The following is a 21830-nucleotide window of genomic DNA, read 5'->3' on the forward strand; positions in this document are numbered from 1 at the left end:
TGCCACATGTTCCAAGAAGAGAGGCACTCTCCAGAAGGAATGCTACAAGGGATTGTAATTATCATTGCGCCTCTGTGGAGAGACCACGGGTACTTGGCATGGTGCCATCCCCTTATCTGGAGACAGCTGCTGCCCGGCCGTGTGTACACTGGCAATCACAGACTTTTCTGCTTCACATACAGATGGCCCTGGGCTGCGGCAGGCAACGTTCGAGGATGCAGATGAGGGCTGGTGCCCACACCTTCGAGCCATCAGTCAATGTTTATTCATTCAACAAATATTTATTGAGTGTCTACTGTGAGCCAGTGATGAGTCTAGACATTGCTGGGGCATGAAAGCTTATAACGGAGAAGAGAAACCGTTTATGAATCCCTAGCTATGAGGCTCAGCACCAAGCCAAACACTATCTCATTAATCCCTTTACAGATGAAGAAACTGCTGTTCAGTGACATATAGAGGGTCAGGGAGTTAGGACATGGCGGAGCTAAGACTTGGTTTGATGTCAGCTTAATTTTAACTGCCGTGCTTTTTCTAGTTCTGCTTCAGGAACTTACAAAGATGCCCAAGGTCTCCACCTCTACAGAGACTGATATCCTCGCACACGGGTGCAGAGCTATGTCAGCCCCCTGGCCCCCAGCTCACCGAAATACACAGTCCCCATAGAAAGTCACACTCTCCTCTTTCTGACCCTGGAGTCATCTTCTTAAACGTCTTTATGCAGCCTAATACTTGATAGAAATTCCCAGGTACAGGCAAGAGGAAAGAGTGTTCCAGGCAAAGGAACCAGCCCACGCACATTTCTAGAGGCGAGAGAAATGTATGGAGATGAGGAGGGCCTAGGCGTGCTCAGTGAGGAGGAAGTCCAGGAAAGGGGAAAAACAAAAGGTACAAGAGAAAAACAGGACTCACTGATGGTGACAAGACCAGATCGAATCCAACACTGGATTGAGGAGCTGAAGAAGATACTTTCTGGGCAGGCAGGAAGGTTAGAGGCAAGAACATTTAGATTAAGCAAATGAAAACGATGACTAGTATGATACTTCAAGAGAATGGGAAAGGTTTATGTGGGGAACAGGAAATGATGTTGGCAAATTGTTTGCTGACATGTTATTTAAAATAGTAGAAAGTTGGAAACGATCTGAGTGCCCAGCCATAGGGGAGCGCTTGTGAAAATCCTGACATAGCAACTGGATGCGATACTATGTGGCTATTAATAATGATCATTATGAAGACTTTGGAGCAACATGAAAAAAGGTTCATGATACAATACAGTAGGGGAGAAAAGATTATAGAAAATAAAATCCTGCCCCAGTTTGATGCCTGTATGGAAAAAAAAAGAAAGAAATGGACAGAAAGAGAAAAGCATTGGTCTTAGAGACTGTTTTGAGACAGAAAAGCCAATTCATGGAGCAATGGTTCTAACAGGCAACCCATGAATCCCCCCCAATACTTGACATTGTTGGTAAAATATTATGCGTGTATGTGTCTATGTACTGCATATGTAAGATTTTTCTGGGATGAGGTGAGGGCTCCAAGCTTTTGTTATTTCTCAGAGGGGTCTATGATCACACCAAGACTACAGAGGATGGTTTGAATTATTGTATCAGAGTATCTGCGTTTTAAGTTAGGATTCTCAATTTCTTTGAGATAGCTGAAAAGTATTCTTATCTGACACCTAAGTCCGAACATTCTGAGGATCCGCTTTGGGAGCCCACAGTATGAACTGTCTGCATGAGGGGCCCATGCCTTCCCTCTGCCGCACTCAACACTGAACTTGAATGCATTCACATACACACACAGGCTCGCTTTCTCTCTCCATGGTGGGCAGTTTTCATCCAGTTCCCCTGGGGTCCCTAGGAGCTCACCAGGGAACTCTTCTAAGGAGCAAAGGGATCTTTTATCAAAAAAATCCTTTCAGTGACCTCCTGTAGCTTTAAAAAATATTAAATCCCCTCCCAATGAATGGTTACTGGGAGAACTGAGCCGCATGGCTGTGGAGCCACGTCTGAGACGCACAAGGCAGAAAAAGGTCCCACAAGACTGCCGCATGGTGATGGCTAACTGCCCCGCGGACCTCATGCCCTTACATCATGCCGGTGTATCTCGTGGCATGGAGCAGGAAGAACAGTGTGCGATAAAGAAAAAAATATAGCCACTTAGAAAAACAAAGCATCTGAATAATTGAGAACAATGGTACCTTTGACTGGGTCATCCGTTCAAGCTAGTTCATGTAGACATTAAGACACGCTGGGGCTTGTCTGACCCTTGCTGTCCTTTGGTCACTGAGTAGTTACTCACCACTTCCCACATGCCTGGCCTCTTCCTTCCCATCAAAGAGCACGAAGATCATGGGGCAGGGGAAAGGACGAAAGGGTCTCAAGGAGTATAGGTTCTGGCCAGCCCACTCTGGATTTGAATACCTCTGTCACCAGGCAATTAATGGTATACACTGAGCTTCATTTTCCTCATCTGTAAAATGGGTAGTATTACTTTCCATGCTGGTTGTATGAGAACTCTGGGAGTGAATGTGTGTACAGCACAGAACACAGATGCAGGTATTGAAAGGCATGCACAGAGATAATAAGAAGTTCTCAACATTGCATCCCTTTCCTACCACACAGGTGGTTGGGTAGATTAAATGAGCTAATGGAGTATGGAAGAATTGCAAAAAATAAATTAATTAAAAAAGAAAACAAGAAAACAAAGCCCCTGTAAAATATTATAGAAATATCATTATATGAATAAGCTTCTAGCCGGTTGGTTTTCCTTGCACAGGTGTGAAGCTGCCTGGTTTCCCAAAGGTCACAGGCTCTGCATTATACTTCTGGTCTTTTCTTGTCTCCAAAGAACACGTGACTTCAATTGCTGTGCTGAGATTTTTTTCCTAGGCTCTAGCTGAGCCTCGGACGAGCGTTACCATGCTAAGGGTCAACACGTCCCCAGACAGAATAGTATTTTAATTCAACAGCATTCAGTAGTTATTAAACTATGATAAATGCTAAAGTGGGAAAGATTACACTTAGATATAAGAAGTGTCACTTGAATCACTTAAAAATATTATAATGTATGGCTAATTACACCTTGGCTATATTATCCAGCGCTGTGAAAACTCTTCAAATCCTTAAGTAAGGTATCATTTAAATACCTATTTCGGTATGTAATGGGTAATATTCTTGAGTGCAAATGTTGTTAAAGGACCTACCATTCATTGAGTATCTATTATGTGCTGGGCACTTAGTCCATATTAATTCATTTAATTCTTGAGACAATTAATTCATGGAGGCAGTTATTATCATCTCCATTTTACTGGTAAAGATATTCAGGGAGGTCAAGTCACTTGCCTAAGGTCATATAGCTGATAAATACAGGGTGTCCCAAAAGTCACCATACATTGGGAAAATGGGAAACTGTAGCTAACTGTACTTTTACTTACAAAATATTCATTACAAAATTTTGAGCTATAATTTCCCATTTTCCCTGTGTATGGTAACTTCTGAGCCCCCCTGCAGTTGATAAATCGTTGATAAATGGCTGAGATTTGAATCTGGGAAGGCCATCTCCAGAATCTACTGTCAAAGACAGATACAAGGTGACCTTTGTTTTCACACTTCTCTGTGCCTCAGTGTTCTCACCCATAAAATGGTGTCAGTAATTATACTGGGCTCTTGTGAGGATTGAGTGAGATGATTTAAGAAAAGCTCATAAGAGAGTGCTCAATAAACAGAAGCACACTGTGTGTTACTGTGACGTTCTCCTAGGTTGCCAGTCTAGCACATTTAAGCTAATAGCTCCAGAGCTGGGATTCACTTTGGAGAGAAACCCTCTCTTGTCCCCAGCAATGATTCAATACAGTTGAAGCAACACAGTGCACAGGTCTAGGCAGTAGAACCAGAGACCAGCATGCCAGCAGCTCTCGATCCTGGCCATGGGGCAGGACCACCGGTGAGCCTGTTAAAACTGCACATGCTGCTGCTCTCGCCTCTGAAGACTCATAACCAGGAGGACAGGGCTGTGCATCTGTGTTATGAATAAGCTGAAGTGGTTCTGACACACAGCCGCGATCAAGAAGTGCTGTGCTACCAAGCAAAAGATATTATGTCGTACAAGTACATTCAGCTTAATTGCTTAGAATTAGGATGGTCCTTTCTTTGTTTTGAGATTACAGTCAAGGCACATTTAAAGGGCCAACTCCCCCAAAACTCACCCAATGAACTGGTTTCAATATATCTCTTGGCCAGTCTGTCAGTGATAGGGCTTTGGGACACACAAAAGATCCCTTTTATACCACCGGGCGAGGAATCATTCCCCACTTGAAACCATAACTTCAAGGCCAAAGTTTTCACACTGGGTTCCTTGCCTCCCACCCCCAACCTTCTGGCTTCTGGTTGCCATGTAACCAAAAAAGACTAGCTCCGGTGAGAATGGATATGCAACATTCTTTCTTTGGGAAGACTACAAATCCAGGCAGAAAACTGATTGTATGTTTGGTGATAGCTTTCAAGTCACCTGGTGCATGTTGCTGTAATTCAGCTGCATTCTCACCTGGGTGTCTGTTTCAGGAATGAGAGAATGGCTACATTCCACAAGTCACATGCATCCTCTCATCAAAGCCATTTGATTTCTTTTTTATAAACAGATTGTGTTATGCCTTACTGGGAGTATTAATAAAGATTCTATTATATGGGAAGGCAGATTGGGGGCAGTTCAGAGCTTCAGAGCAGTGGTGATAAGGCATGTGTGTGCCATTAACAGGGTGTTGGTTTGGTGGCACATGAACATGAATAGGAAGCTCAGAGGTTCCTGGAATGGCTAGCTGGGTACAGTAAAGCTCATGTGCTAACTGCACGATATGATGCATGCTCAACTCCAATTTCCAGGCTGTAATTTCTCCCCCTACATGTTTACGCTGGGGCTGTTGGTGTGATTACCATGATACGATGGTCAGCTGGAGGAGGTGTCCATCCCAGTGAAACCACGCACAGGTCACCACCATGACCCAATCAAGGGCCATCTTGGACTGCACTGGAGACCACTGGCTTCTTTTCTCCTGGTACTTGACTGCTTTAAAACTCAACCTACGTATGCCTCACCAGCTGCAGGAAGGTCTAAGTCTCTTTTTCTCTTTGTCCAGCCATCTCAGACTTAATGGGTCCTTCCCTGCTTTCTGGACAGTCTGTGGCCGATACATGGGTGGTGACTACCCAGACCTGCAAATGTGTAGGAATGAAGAGAGGGAGAGATAGCTCTTTGGCATAATGCTATACGTATTAGGATCCTTTTTGGAAGCAGAGCTCCTCTCTTTTAGGACATCACTGTTGACTTATAGCATGTTACATCTGCAAGAATTCTTAAGGTCAGCCATCCCAACCCCCAGCTTCATGGGTGAAGAAACCAAGGCCCAGAGAAGTTAAGTGAGTCGCCCAAGGTCACACAATGAGAAATGTCTCAGGACAGGAAGCTCCATTTACCAACAGCACCAGGGCACTTTCTGCAGCCCCTTCTGGCCCATTTTGGTTTGCTTAGCAAATGCTGCGAGGCCCACAGAGGCATCTTCTCTTAAACCGTAGCCATCCTTTTTCGTGCTTCCTTTAAATGTGGTTTCTTCTTCCTCATGCTGAGCCCACGTTCCATGCCTTGCTCCAGTTCCTGGTTTATTGCTGCCTGGTTTGGGGCCCTGAAGTCAACGTCGCTGGCAAATAGTTCAAAGTCTCTCTTGCTGATCACGATGCCCTTTCCCTCCCATTCAAGGTCTCAGCCCAGCCCCTCTGGGTGAGCAGTTAAGATTTTCAGTGGCTACGAGACCCCTTCCTGGACCTCTTCACTCTTTTTCAAGCCTAAACATCAGTGCTGCGTTCACATGCACATGTCACGCGAATTTTTCTACTCTTTCCACTTCCAACATAGCTTCTATTTCCAAGGAGTCAAAGGGCTTTTCAGAGTCCATAAAAGTCTATGTACACAATGGCATTTTATACTCAGCAGTCTTCCCTGGGACTTTTTCATTTTCTGCAGGTGATCCCGAGTTGAGAAATGACTTCTAAATCCTGTCGACTCTCGTGGCTGATTAAAGTCCTGAAGTCCCTGTAGTCTGCCCACCAGTACTTTTGTGAAGATTTTGCATAACTACTGAAAACAGTTTAAAAGATCATGTCTGTGATCTATTAAACAAGATTTTTTTTTCCAAGGGCGATAAAGGGTTTCAAAAGAACACATGAAGCAGAAATGGCTGGGTTCTGCTTATTATACATTAGAAATGATAAGAATAACACATTGACTGCTAATTACACAAGTCATTTGTCATGAAGCACTTGCCAGAAAACATATTTGCATTCCTCCCAAATTCAAATAGAGAATTAATGGGTAAATAATGTATACTCAAGCCATTATTTGTAAGACTTTGTTTAAACTAGAATTTGGTAAAAGGTAATTCCAAGGTTTTATTCCTTGCATCCTATAATAAAGTTGTTGTTTAATTAGAGTGACAACTTGCTCCTCTAGGTAAAAGGAAAAGAAAATGTAAAGTTCAGAGATGATTGTCTTTAGCTGCTGAAAATTATTATAGCCAAAATTGTCCAGAGGAAGGACAGTACCTCAGATGATTCCTGTGACATAGGACAGAAGCACAGAATTTCTGGATGAATCAAACTCATGGGCTCTGGGGCATTTCTTCAGTAGAAACAACACAAAACAAAAATAGTAATGAAACCCTCAAAAAAACTCACACCCATCCATACCACACAGAAACTCAGTGACACATACATCTGAAACACACCCTGGCATGCATACACCTTCACACATACCTCTTCCCGGCTAAAATAAATACCAGTGCTAATCCCACCCCTTATGACAAAACATGTCCCAGATCCTGTCAAATTGCTTTCACAGGGTTTAATGAATTGAGCATCCAGAGACAGACCTGTAGTTGCCTCTGGTCCCAAGTGAAGAATTAGAGACACTTGGGCCTGGGGACTTCAGTTGGTGGGGCCAGGTGGTTTCCAAAGTCTCCAGATCCATTAGCTTTAATGTAAGACAGAGAAATTGTCAGACTGCTCCTTGGCTTCCACTTTTCACCAGTTGGGTGGCTATAATTCCCTGGCCCCTTGGCTTAGCTATGTTGTCTATTAGGAAGCACAGCTCTCGGATCAGGAATTTTTGGTGGGATGGATTAGACAGGCAGAGGCCAACTGCATTCTACCCCCATTGACCTAGGAGCCCAGAACACACAGTATGACATGGTCCTCAGCAGACTGGCCCATGCTAGGCAAGATGGAACAGCCTCTGAATTCTGTCCTGTTGAGGAGAGAGTCCTGCAGGGCGACCCCCAAGAATCTTAGCAGAGTAGAATGTGGAAACCACACAGGATCCTGTCCCCCACTGTTCAACTCCTGCTGGCCAGAAAATCGAGCTGCTGCCAGATGGGCTGGAGGGCTGATGGAAACAAAAGCAAAAAGTGTAGGTCCTGCTAAGGATAGGTGCACAAGATTATCTATGTTCAAAGAACAAAATGAGGCAGTGCATGATAAAATGCTCCTTCTGTGCCTCAGGCCACGCCTCTGAATAGTTCTTTGTTTCAGAAATTTACAAAGAGAGCTTCAGAAACTTCCACCTCTGTTATTACTACAATATAAAATTTCCCTAAACCATACAAGAAAGCATAGCTGGAAATTTTGAGTTAACCCTTCAGACTATTAATGATGGTGTAAACTCTGGACTCCAATCACTTAAAAATCTATCGAAAGAAGTGGAGCTGCTAAAATCCACCTTACGTTATGGCACACGCAGTTGATGGGATCTGCAAAATCAAAGCTACACATGTGCTCTTGGAATGAGAACAAGGATGGAATGCACAAGTACGATGTCAATTTGGCGCATGGCAGAATCGGTGGACCTCTAGGCCTTCTGAGGATCCACCAGAACCACCTCTGGCAGAGAAGCAAGGAAAGCAGTTAGTGGGGAAGATGCAGGAGCCAGCAATGGGGTGAATGGGAAGCCCAAAAGGGTGGGTAGGTTACTCCTTAAAGAATGACATGTTTGGAAATCTATCTGCATATAATAAACATACACATATACACACAAACACACATACACTCATATAACATGATTTCACTACTCGGGTCAAGGAGGTGACCTCTGAATATGAGTCTACACACTGTGTCATTCATAGAGAAATGCTGGCTAGATGAAAAATGTCACCCGAACTAACAGCATTTTGCAGGATGTGATTAAAAATCATCAACCACATTCAAGTACAAGCCCTTAACTCACAACTGTTCATGCAGCTCTATGAGGAGATGGGCGCAGAGCACACATGTCTTCTCTTATACATAGAAGTGAGATGGCTCTCTAAATGTAGATCACTGGCCTGAGTTTTTGAGTTATGAGAGCCACTCAGAGATTTCTTTTAGAGAAACAGTCACCACTGGCAGCACATTTCAGTGACACAGAATGGGTCACAAAACTTTCTTACTTGTGTGAGACATTCCACCTGCTCAATGAATTCAACCCATCACTTTAGGGGAGAACGACACCATGGCTACGTTCAAAGCCAAACTGGAATTGTGGGGGCGATCAGTGAACATTAGGATTTTTGACATGTTTCAAACATTAGCAGAGATTTTGAAAGAGACTGAGCCAGGGTCTTCTTTCTCCCAGCTGGTGCATGATCACCTGTCAGTTTTCAAAAGGGTTCGAGCATTACTTCCCAACCACAAGACTCCTGAACTGGGAAAGAATGGATCTGCGACCGATTTATGAGTAAGCCAGGTGAATCGACTTTGTCCATGCTAGAAGAGGATCAACTGCTTGAGATCGCAAATAATGGTGGCCTTAAAAGTATGTTTGAGACAACTTGAAATCGTCATACATTCTGGATTAAAGTCAAGGTGGAATATTCTGAGATTGCCACAAAAGCACTGAAAAGCCTGCTTCCATTTCCAACATTCTATCTTTGTGAAGCAGGGCTCTCTGCAGTAAAAGCAACCAAAATGACATTACAGAGTAGAATGGACATAAGCAACACACTTCCAGTCTCACCATTTCCCATCACCCCCAGATGGGATGGTCTAGTTGTAGGAAAAAAAGCTCAGGGCTCCCACTGATTCTGTATTATGGTCAGTTGTATAATTATTTAATTATATATTACAATGTAATAATAAGAGAAATAAAGTACACACTAGATGTAATGTGCTCAAATCATCCCAAAACTATCCCCCACCCCTGGTCCGTGGAAAAATTGTCTTCCATGAACCTGGTCCTTGGTGCCAAAAAAGTTGGGGACTGCTGCTCTAAAGTTTCACAGTCTGAATTACACTGATTGCATCCTCATGGGGGTGTTAACATGTTCTGTTGTCCTCTTTATCTCCCTTAGTTGTGGTTGGATCCAGAGGCTTGGCCAAATACACTTCCTTGGCAAGACTTCGTCATTGGTGGTGGTGTGTATCTCTCGCAGGAGGCTTAACTGCCTGGTTGAATCTCTTTTGTTGATGTGAACAGTTGATGATCATTGCTTAGATCCATTGGTTCTTTAAGGATTCCAAAATGGGCAACTTTTAATTTTATCATTCTAACTTTCTCCTTTTTCCTTTTTTTTCTTTTTTTAGATAAAGCTGGAATATTTCTATAGAAACTTCCCCTCATTTGGTTACCTTGATTTTTTGTTTCTATTTGCTTGTTTTGAATAATTATGAACTCATAGATTTAAACATACTTGATTCATGTGTTTTCAATCCATTGAAATTCACGATGGTTATTATTGCTATTGGTAATCATATTGTGTTATCTTTGGTCAAGTTGATGCGTGAGCTCTTGTTTCTGCATGACAAAATGTTCCAGGCTCATCTTGTATATCTCCTTTCCTAGGTTTGAAATCAGCCATCTCTCTAAGGAGCCTTGGGTTCCTTTAGTGAGAAGTAGTTCTTAGAGACCACAGTCTAGGTGCTAGGGCTGGTCACTGCTGATGGGTTCATCACTGTGCCCATGTCTTTTCAGTGAACACAGCAAAGAAATACACACATGCACACACACAATATAATATATAGCAAATAAAATTGTATAAATAGGCATATATTAAAGATGAAATACAATATAAGTTAATACAGATACTCCCCACTCAAATGCAGAGTTACAAGTTTTTATTTAACTTTGATTTTTCAGCTATATCTCTTTGCCCCATGCTAAAAATCTCAATTCTCAATGGCGTAAAGCTACACACATATATCCTTTATCCCACACTAGACAATAGTCCCAGAAAAAAGTGAAAATACAACCATCAGCAATATCATTGCCAAAAACAGATTCCTATTTGTATATAGTTCTTTTAGTTCTTACTGATATATATCACATTACTATGTTTTAAAATAATCGAGATGAGTCCTTCTCTGTGGTCATGCTGCCCCCATTGGTTACACAGTTGGGTTCATTTATTTCATTTGACTTTTAAGAATGGCTCTTTAACATTTTACTTTTGTCTTATAGTTCGGTAAATATTTACACACTTCCAAAGTCAAGTGCACGAGACAAGGTATATTCGAAGAAGTCTAATTCCTGATGAGCATCGCTGTCCTTTTTGTCCTCCCTTCCTCTAGAGATAACTTTTTAAAAAAAGTTATGGTTTATTCTTCCTTTGGTTTCTTTTTAACAATAAAGACAGTTGCTTTTGTACGTTATATTTTATATAATTTGGGGGTATAGAACTAAGGAGGTTTCTGTGCTGTTGCTGGATCAGAATTACTGAAGGTATGGTTTTAAATCCTACAACAGTTCAAATTTAAGGTCATTACTGACTTGTTGTAATTCTTTAACATTGTAGAAAACTCTTGAAAAATTATTTTGGGTCCTGGACCATTTTCTCTCCCTTACCTTCAACCAACTCTTCCATAGAAAATTTCAGCCATGTCAGCAAGGCTTTCACCGCCAACTTGCTCAACTTTAATTCATTTCATTTCCATGGAAGGAAGGAAATCTCTTGAAATCATTTATTAGTTCTTCTAAAAAAAGCACAACCATTTGGGAGTCTGTAATGTTTGTCGTGTGAGCAGCAATGTTGTCTTTTCATCATTGGTTGGAGTTATGTTGAGGTTTTGATTCACAGTGTTTATAATGGCAGCTCCTGGACAAGGCGATTCACACTTTCTAGAACTTGTAGTTGAGGGGCGGAGGGAATGTGGTGGCTGGGGGGAGGAAGTGTCTAGATGCATCAAGAGAAGACATGGTGGATGACCCAGAGGACACAGAACCTTAAATTCAATGTCATGCTGAGCAACTGCTTTCTCTTTATTGATAATTACAAAACTGGTCTCTGAGTTGCTGTTCCAGGATCTACTATCTTAATATTTTATCAAGCTGCCAATATATTGGGATGTGAAGTTCTTATTATTGCCCTTTAATACTCTGGGCTTTGTAGAACAGTAGAGTAACCCTATTTTTTTTTTTTTTTCCAGAAACGTGTTCACTCCTGGATACTTTTGATGACTGTAACAGTATCCTCAGTGGTCTTCCTGCTCTAACCTTGTTCTCCCACCCAAATGTATCCTTCACATAGTGGCCAGAGCAGAGGAATTGGAGTTACCAGGTATTAAGACTTCTTATAAAGCTACTAGGATTAAGACAATGTGGCTTCAGCACAGAAATAGACAACTCAGTCAATAGAACCAAACTGAGAGCCCAGAAACAGACCCTTGCGTATGTAGATGCTTGCTTCATGGCAGAGGTGGTTCTGAGACCCAATGGGAAAGGACAGACACATTGTCTTGTGAGCATCTTTCCATCTCAACTGCCCTTTGCAGACACCATTTTGAATTGCTACATGGTATCCCATTGTAAGAATGTTCCACCATTGTATCATCAGTTATTAACCAATCCCTTAACCCTTAACATTCCAGGGGCTTCTATTTCTTGCTATTATAAACAGCACTGCAAAGGAGATTTTTGTATCTAAAATGTTGAACGCGTTCTTACTATTCCCTTAGGATTAACTCTTCAGGTGGAGATACCAGGTCAAAGAGTTTAGATAGTATGGAAAATCTTGGTCCCCTTATCTAAATTCTTTCCTGAAAGGTCCAGTACTCCCACTAGCAGCATATGAAAGCATCAACATGCCTCCTCTGACAACACTGAATATCCTCACTTTAAAATCTTTTTGCATTTAGGGAGTAGAAAAGGGTACCTCATAGTTCCTTTAATTTGCATTTACTTGATAACATATAAAGCTAACCATTCCCCAACCCCCTGCAAACAATTGGTCCTTTAAAGTTTTCCTCTTGTAAAATGATTTTTTATTGTACCAATTACTAAACTGCTCTTTCTCACACCACTCCAATCCACCAGGTAGACAATTGTGAAATTAATATCCCCTAGCAACTATTGTGTTCCTGGTTCCAGTTCCACTGCTCCAATACTTTCAAATGCTTCTTGCTACCCATAAGACAGGAGCTAAAGTCTTTAACCAGAGCATGATCTGCACCGAACTAACCCCAGTGTTCTCATTCTACCATAATCCTTCTCACACGGTCCCTTCTGCTTGGCTGACTTGGTCTGCTCCCTGGTTCCTTCTCTGTGATATATTCCTAGCCGCACGCTTTGGCTCTCATTGCCCTCGTCTTATAATTTTCTTCTTTTCACTTGTTTAGTTTCTTATCTCCCTTCACGCTTAGCTCAAGGGCATTATGCCCTTAAATCTTTCTCTGGGAGAACATCACCTCTGACCTTCCAAGACACTTACTATAGGACCTCCCCATGCTTCCTGCCATCTGCCTTTTTAAAATTGTTCTTTTGGGAGTACATGTCCTAACTGAAGTGTAAAACTCTCAAGGAGGAAGACAGCACACCTTGAGGTTCTTTTATGCCAGTGTTTTGTACAGTCCCAAGAACACAGTGTGGATGACTCTGATGATGCCATGGAGAAGGATCTGTCAATGCCAAGTTGGGGGAATTGAGATTTTTATACTCTTGTATCTTCATAACCCCAAACCTTATGATGATTTTTATTGAATTTTCTGATGTTTAATGATAATATCTGATTTCTTAGTCATGGGGGAGTAACTGTGTTAAGTGAAAGTAGAGGTTACGGTCAAGTCTGCTGAAGTTTGGGAAATAGCCATTATTGGGTCATTCTGGAATGCTTTACTTTCTGCCTCCATCACCCTACAGCCCCGATCTCAGCACAGGCTGTGGCCATATTGTGGGTTGCCAGACTCTGGAGAAGGGAGAAGCTATACACAGAGCAAAACAGAATAAAAAGCCATGTTCCATCTCTGCTGCCTACAGGCAGACCACCTAGCTTTCTTTACCTGCATGCTAGGGATAGTAATGTATTATCCAGTATTACTGGGAGATTTAGGTAAGATAATGTGCATAGAGTATGCAAAGTGCCTCCATAGAGCCAAAACTCCACACATGGAATTATTATTAATGTAAGCAGAAGGGAAGAATATGCTGCTGATAATTTCTGTCTTTGCATGAAGCAAGATGGTGGGTCACCATGAGCAAAAACAGTCAGTCATGTCCAGGGTAATAAGGGACAAAGGGCTAGGGTCTTATGTGGGGGCTGTTGCTAAAGCACTTATCCTGTTCTGCAGGGCACTAATTCTGGCGCTGTTGTAGGGGTGAATTTGTATGGATACAGCAGAGTGCATGCACAATACTTACTTCTAGGGTTACCGAGAGCCACTGGAAACAACAGCTGGCAGTTTTTAGTGTCTAAAAACACAGTAAGTGTGGACTCTTCGGGAGCAATTTAGAGGACAACTACATTAATTTGTTCTACAATGAGAAGCTGAAAAAGGAGAGGGAAATGGAAAGTACAGATAAAGAATAACCAGGCAGAAATGAAAGCAAAAGGAGGAATATGGGTATCAGAAAAGGAGGAATTTAAGGTTGAAGGTATAAAACAGAATGAAGAATGACATTATATAACATTAAAAAGCCCAGTTTATAAAGGAGCTATAACATCCATAAACCTGTATGCACCATACAACACAACAGCAAAATATATAAAGAAAAAAGAGCTTAAAATACAAGATTGTAATTAAAATAAGAGTTGGAGATACCCATCCACATCTCTCAGAATTAGACATATAGAGGAGACAAAAATAAGGACAGAGTAAATTTAATATAAAGAAAACGTGGTAGAATAAATTGCTAAAGTTAACATTATCTGAGGAACTAGTGAATGCACTGGGGTAAGAAAGTGAAATCACTGGATTACTATGGAGAAAAATAGATAAAATTATCTCTTTTGTGCTGATATGTTTGAATACCTAGAAAACTCAAGAGACTCTAATGAAACACTAGTCAAATAAATGAGACAATTGAGTAAAGATAGTAAAGATAAATATACAAAAATCAATAACTTTTCTCTCTACTAGCAATAAGCACCCAGAAATGAGAATGGAAAAAAATGACAATAGAGGTTAAAAAAAACTATAAAAATACTTAGGGATAAATTTAACATAATAGGAAGTTGGACTCAAGCTCTATATTCCTATGGTAGGTATATTCTCCAGTGAGCTCTAAATTTCAACCTTGGGTTCAGAGCTTCTTCTTCTGTGTTCTTTGTTCCATCCTTGTTTTGCTCTTTCAACCCTAGAAATAGCAGTTGCTCCCTTTATTTCTGATTCCTATATTCCCTAGAGTCTTCTTTTAACCTTTTTAGTAGTTATCCACCATTTAATAGTTAGTTTTATATCAATTTTTCCTATTTAAATTAATGGTGTGGTTTCTGCCCCTGATCAGACCCTAATGCAGACCTATATAAATAAAATTATGAAATATTTACTGAGAGACTCCAAACAAGTACTAAACAAACAGAAAGATATTTTCTCAAATAGGAAGACTTAACATTGTAAAAATATCCATTCTTTCCAGAATATATACATAAATTTAATGCACTTCTAATTAGAATTCCAATAAGGTCTTCATTATTTTTGGAAATGGATAAAAATATCTTAAATTCTAATGGTAGTGTAATTACACAAGAAAAGATAAGAAAAGTATGAAAAATAAGAATTGTGACGGGGCTATGACTTGCAAGATATAAAGTCACACCAATAAAATCTAAGTGATACTGGCAGAGAGAGAGACAAAAAGATCAGTGGAACAGAATGGAAAAATCCAGGAAAAGACACATTAGAATTTCATATAATGATAAAGACAAAATTTCATTTCAGAGGGCAAAGAGTGGTTTATTTAACGAATTGTGCTGGCACAAATTGGCTAGCCATCTAAGGCAGGGGTTGGCAAGCATTTTCTGTAAAGATCCAGATAGTGAATATTTTAGACTTTGTGGGCCTTATGGTCTCTGTTGCAACTACACAGCTCTGCCTTTACAGTGTGAGAGAAGCCATAGACAATATATAAATGAAGGGGCATGGCTGTGTTCCAATAAAACTTTATTTACAAACATATGCAGCTGGCCCATGGGCCATAGTTTGTCAATCCCCAGTCTAGGGGAAAACAAAGCTAGTCTTTGTCTCTGACGAAATACAAAAAAAATAAATTCCGGATGGAGTAAAGGCTTAAATAGAAAATATCAACCACATAAACCTCTTAGAAGAAAAATCCAGGTGGACTAATCTATGATCATATTAACAAGGGCATCCATCTTAATCAAGTCAGGAAATCCAGAAGTCATAAAAGAGTTGGACATACTTGACTATATAAAAATGTAAAACTTTTACACACAAAAAAAATGTTAGAAACGAAGTCTAAAGACAGACAATAGATTTGAGAAAAATGTTTGCACCACAGATGACTGGTATCTCCGATCTATAAAAGGCTCTTACCAACTGGCAAGAAATGGACAAAGGGTATGGATTTTAGTTTAAGTGCAATTGGAGCCCTTGGAGGTTTAGAGTAAGAGGATAATATGATTTATGTTTTAAAAAGACTACTCAGGCTGCTGGGTGGAGAATGGATTGGGGGTGTGGGTGCAGAGGCAATTGTGGAATGGAACGAAGAGGTCAGCTGAGATGTTTTTGCAGACTCCTCGAGAAGACTTAATATATATTCAGTAAACTTGGGCTGATTTTTGATGAAAACATCTGTGCCACAGGTTCTTGAGTCTACTCCTTGATCCTGGCCTTTAAGGGAAGGTGAGGTTCAGACTGTGGTAGAACTCTGTTCAAGTTCTGATATAACCAAATATAAACTCTGGTCTTTGGAACCCAAGACCTTTCTCTGGCTATTGTGAGCCCTGAGAAATCCTGCTATATTGGCCCATGGAGTTCAGTCTAGCTGTCCTTCTTGGCTCTGGTTATGGGAAGAAGAGGCAAGAAGACCTGTTACAGTCTTGAGGAATTGGTGAATTCTTGGCCTAATGAAGCAGGGCACAGGAGGAAGGGGACAAAATGGAGGAGGAAGGGGGAACACTGCCAAACGCAGGAGGGGAGAGAGCATGTATCTGCAGCCCTGGCATGGGGGAAGGAGGAGAGAGAGGACAGGAGGAGAGGGCTGCCACCAAATAATCTCTTCTCTGCTCTTGAGGCTTGAGGATCCAATGACTTAGCTGCAAGTCATTTTTTCACATGCGAAGCCAACAGTTTTCAAGTGATAAGTGGTCAAAATGAAGTAACAAGTTGCTTCTCCTCAGCTAGGAAATACGTTTCAAAACTCCATCTACCCATCCAGCAGCAGGAACAGCAGCTGGAGTGACAGTTAGCACAAAGGCACCACATCTGCATCCCGCCCTGTGCAAGGTTTAGGAAGCCCGAGGCAAAAAGCCGAGGCTTGCACAGCAGCCCTGGGCCCAGTTGGTAGCTCAGGCTCTGTGGTTCTTGTGCAGAGCCTCGGCTTTTTCAAATGTAAAATAAAAAACATCCTGGACAGGAGGGATCTCTAGAGAAAAATGAAAGAACGCACACAGATGAGAGCTGCTGGGGAGAGGCAGCGGAGCTGACATTTGCTGCAAAGGGAATAGAATAGCATCGCCACAGAGGGACCCCATATCTGGCGATGGAGCCCTGTGCAGCTTATCTTTGTGGAGGCCTCTCTGTTGCCTGAAATCTCTTGTGGAGCAGGCAAAAGAAAATGGATCCAAAGGAACTGGAGGGGTTGCAGCGGGGTGGGCAGTGTCAGCTCTCCTGCAACTCTGCCCCTCACAGCTGCAACTGGGTAAGTTGAGGATGTTCTATTCTCCACGACTGAGCCTGTATCTGGTTTCCCAGGGAGATAGGCACAATGGGCCCCCCTTGCCATAGAGGCTGGTCTTTAACAAAACAGCAGTGCCTCATGCTTTGCACAGGCACACATTTCTGCATGCCTGGAAGAATGCATGCCTTGCAGAGGGTATCTGCCTCATGGCAGACACTCAGGAAATTTGGGATCCTTCAATCATTTTTGCATTGCCTAAAGACCTCCCCAATCGTGGATGTTTAACACATGCACACACACTTTGAAGAAATAAACAAATGAGTAAATTATTTAAGAGTTATAGTCTAATAATCCGTCTGGATATATAAACCCAAAACAGAAGCAACAACCACGTAAATTCAATCCCTGCCATGATGGCAGATCTTCTGGGCCAAGGATTGGCAAACTGCAGCCTAAGAGCCAAATGTAGCCTGTAGACGGATTTTATAAATAACGATTTGTTGGAACACGGCCACAACCATTTGTTTACATATAGTCTATAGGCTGTTTTTGAGCTGCAACAACAGGCCCACCTAAGTAGTCACAACAGAGATCATATGGGCTGCAAAGCCTGAAATATTTACTATCTGGCCCTTGACAGAAAAACTTGTCAATCTCTGCTCTAGGCAAGTACCTCGATTAAGAAGGTATGACAGGGTCAAGGACTTCCCGTTTCTAAGAAGCTTCCAGCTGATACTGATGTGGCAAGTCTGTGAGCTACTCTTTGAAAACCAAGGTTCTAGGCACTCTCTTTTCCAAAGCAAAACAAAAGTATGATGAACCAATAATCACCAAGTACCAACCATGAAGGAGGCATGAACTGGGCGTTGTAGCACCACATAACTTAAGTCAGCTGCAATCAAGAGTCTTGGATATCCTTTTTCCTTGCCTGATCAGCCTCACTTACTGATACAAACCTAGCAGCATACATAAAAAAGAAAGGGCTGGAACATTCTTGCTTAGTATGTACACACACAAAAGCCAGACAAACGCTACAGTAGGCATTCCCTGCCTTTGCCTGCCCCCAGCAGACATTCATCCCTCTCCTGATGGCAGCCATTTTGAGATGTTTCTCGCCTCCCATTTCTGCTCACGTGATTTGGGCGGGGCTGACTCCAAGGATACAGCAGCTGATCTAAGCCTAACCCAATTAGCATATTGCATCCCTCCCAGGCCACCCTGATTGGTTCAGAGATGAGCACATGACACAGTAGGCTTGCCGGGGACTTTTGCAAGGATTTCTGTGAAAAAGAGGTTCCCTCTTTTTTCGAGCATCTGTGGCAAGAGAACATAGGATTTGAGCTGCTGTTGCCATCTCACGACTCTGAGAAGCGACCCTTGGAGGGGGAGGAACCTGTATGCAGGAGATAGCTCCAAGCAACAGTAGAGAGAAGAAACCCAGTGATCTTGTTCAAGCCCCTAATCAAATGCTCCCCCGACCCCACATGACCTTCTCATTGGTTTTTCACTTATGTGAGATCATACATTTTTGCTTTTGCCATCTGGGGTTGGGATTTCTGTGCTTTACAATTGAAAAAAAAAAAAATCCAGGTGGAAAAAGTTACTGAAACTTTCCATCAGACTATGCTGAGCAGCTAGGTCCATGTGGACTCCTGCTGCACGTGGAAACTTTTCTCGAGATTCCTGCATGTTTACACACATTTTGGCATCTCTGCAGAAGGAACATTAATAACCAGCTGCCCACCTTGGAACTGGGGCACCTGCTGCCTCGACCATCACCAAAGCTGCTATTGCTTATTGACCCTGGAGGCTCCAGTCTGTCCAGCTGTAGCCAGTGCATGCCTCAATATTTCCTCACTTTAGAGAAGAAAGTTCCTGGGAAAAGGGATCAGGAACCCTGCCTCAAGTCAACTGAGCAAAGAACTGCTGAAAAACCTACTAAAGAGTAGGTCGTACCAAGCAAAATGATACCAGGTAATGCTTTCTTTAGCTCCATTCCACATTCTCTTACCATCTTCTTACCCTAAATTGACCACTTTGCCCATGCGCATGCTGTCTCTCTCTCTCTGCAAAACAGCTTTCGGATGGTAAACAGATTGGACAAGGTCTTATTAGACAACTCACAGGAATCAGGTTCACCAGTTTTTGAATCAGATAGGTCTTGATTTGAATCCCAGACCCAGCACTTACTACATGTATGAGTATGGATAAGAAATTTAAATGCTCTGAATCCCAGTTTGCTTACTTTTTAAATATTTACTTTGCTGAGTTAACATAGGGAGATGAGGTAATAAATATAGTGATTAGTTGTAAAACTACTAATAAATAATAAAAATAATATTACAGTCATAATGTTAATGTTGTTTTAGCCTTTCAGAGGTATTACCATTTTCATAGGGAATAATTCTTTCCTTAACCCAACATTAAGAACTCTGTTATAATAGAATTTCAGGCATAGCAATGGACCTGCTCCTGGGTTTATGTCTGATAGGTGGCCACTTACTGAAGGTGTTCAGGAGGCCTGCTGAGTCCTTAGGCAATGACTTTGAGAATCAGAAACACAGGACGTGTGTGGAAATCCAAGGAGGGATTCCAGAGATTGGAGTGGGCTTTGGGTAACATTTGAGCCTTAAATATCTAGTATTTGAAGGTATATATCATCACTGAATTCTGATGGGCTACCTGTAATTGGCTTAGGGTGGGATGGCCATAAGCGTCCCGCCTCCTTCTATTTGGTCAAAGGCAGTGAATGTATCTGTGGGTGATCCCCCTCACATCAGCCAGGAATACCCTCAAGGTCCATTTTCCCAGTAGTTAAAGAGACCAGTAGCAAAGAGTGGTTCTTTCACTCCAAGAACAGTCCTCCAGGATTCTTGCTTAACTGACAAAGTAAAAGGAACTGCAGGTGGTCAGCACATCCCTGGTATTTCCATTCCATCTTACAGCATGTTACATGAGATTGTGTAAGCTCTGTTTCCTTGATATAGTAATAGCCCATAGTACATGCATTATTTGAGCCAATGACAAGGTCCTGAAGTTAAGATTCATTAACACCAAACGTGGTACCCAGTGGATTTGTGCCATGTGAGCAAATCCTTATCATTTCCCATTTTGGAAATTTCACATTTCATTCTGCTTTGTGAATCCCACAACTTCAGGGTAACTTAGATTAACATTTTGCAAAAAATAACAAATAATGTTCTGCCGCAGGGAAAATCAGACATTAGGCTTTCAATAAGAGCGAGGGGTAATGTTGAAGACTTCAGGATAACATATTACATTGGAGAAGAAAAAGCCATTCATTGTTTTGACTCCCCAAGTCTGTGGGAAGAGATATTTAAAGGCTATTTTCGTAACTTCGAGATGCTGCAATTAATTTCTGGAAAACCCATGGAAAATTTTCCTCTTTTCAATGATATTTTTCCCCATCTTTCTCCCCAAGAGTCCTTGAATCTGGCAAAATTTTTCTTTTTGATTAGAACAAAAAAATTGAACAGATGTGCCTCAGGAGGGCTGGCAGTACTTTCAAGAACTGGTAATAATTTATTCAGACCATGTAAAGCAACACAATATATCTTTATGTACGAGTTGCACAGAAACACCCTACCAACACCCACTGCTCTTTGGTGTGGTATGGTTCCTTGTTGAAACACACTAGAAACTTCCATATATCAGCGATCACTTATGACAGCCCTATCTTCCGTGTAAAAGGTCATCTCCCAGCAGAAGAATAGCTCGCCTAGTTAAAGGGATACCAATTTTTAAGCGCTCTGCCAAGCTGAAGACAGAGTGAATGAGTGAGAGCGGGAGATGTCAGATTTCAAATGCAGGGCACGCTCATTGCGCACGGATGCTGAGCTGGGAGGAGGGGGAGAGAAGCCTCTATTTAGAGATGATTGGAAAAAATCAGTACTACACAGTGCACTTGAAAAGGAATGGGGGAGGCTGCTCCTGCCCTCTCCTTGGATGTGACAAAATGGCCGCCGCAGAAACGCAAAGCAGCAGCAAATGGCGGCAGTGGGGCTCCCTGGACGCCTGAGGAAAGATCTGTGTGATTCCAGAACTGTGTTGGGTATTTCCTGGCTGGGAGGCTTTTAAAGTCAGGATGAAGAAAAGAAATGCATTTAGAAGGAGGGGACAGTTCACAAGGAAAATGGCTGAAGAACAGCAAGGGGTGATGACCCAGGAAAACACAGGGTGCCAGGAAAGTATGTTGACCTCCGGGAAACAGAATTTTTAGTATTTTCACCACCTTGAACTCTGACTGTGCCAGCTCGAGTCTCTGCAATGCTCATCAGCTGCTTTTGAAATATCCTGTGACTAGCACAGGGGATAGTGAGTGGGCAGGGGACTGGAGGCATGATTCCGGGTCATCCCCACGGGACCTGCTGGGTAGACAAGCAGGTCTCTGCCCTCCCCAACGTCCCCTGTCTCTGTGGGCTCCATGGCTCCCTTCCTTCTGGGAGCTGAGGACTTCTTTGCCGTTCCTGACACCAAACTGGCCTGACTTCCCTATGCAAAGCCCTCTGTGACTCCTAGCTAATCTGATATACCAATCTGGGTAACCATGTTTTTCCTCCTTCAGGATTTAGTTACATTTAGTTAGGCCTTTTCCTTCACAAGGCAGATGCCCAAAACAAGGAGTGAAGCAGTAGAAATTTCAGACACTGTGTACAACTCCCCTTGGGGTACCTCTGGGGCTGGAGACTTTACATCACTGCAACAGAGAACCGGTCTGCACAGAC

This window comes from Lemur catta, chromosome 20 (assembly GCF_020740605.2).
Source record: "Lemur catta isolate mLemCat1 chromosome 20, mLemCat1.pri, whole genome shotgun sequence".
Lineage (NCBI taxonomy): Eukaryota > Metazoa > Chordata > Mammalia > Primates > Lemuridae > Lemur > Lemur catta.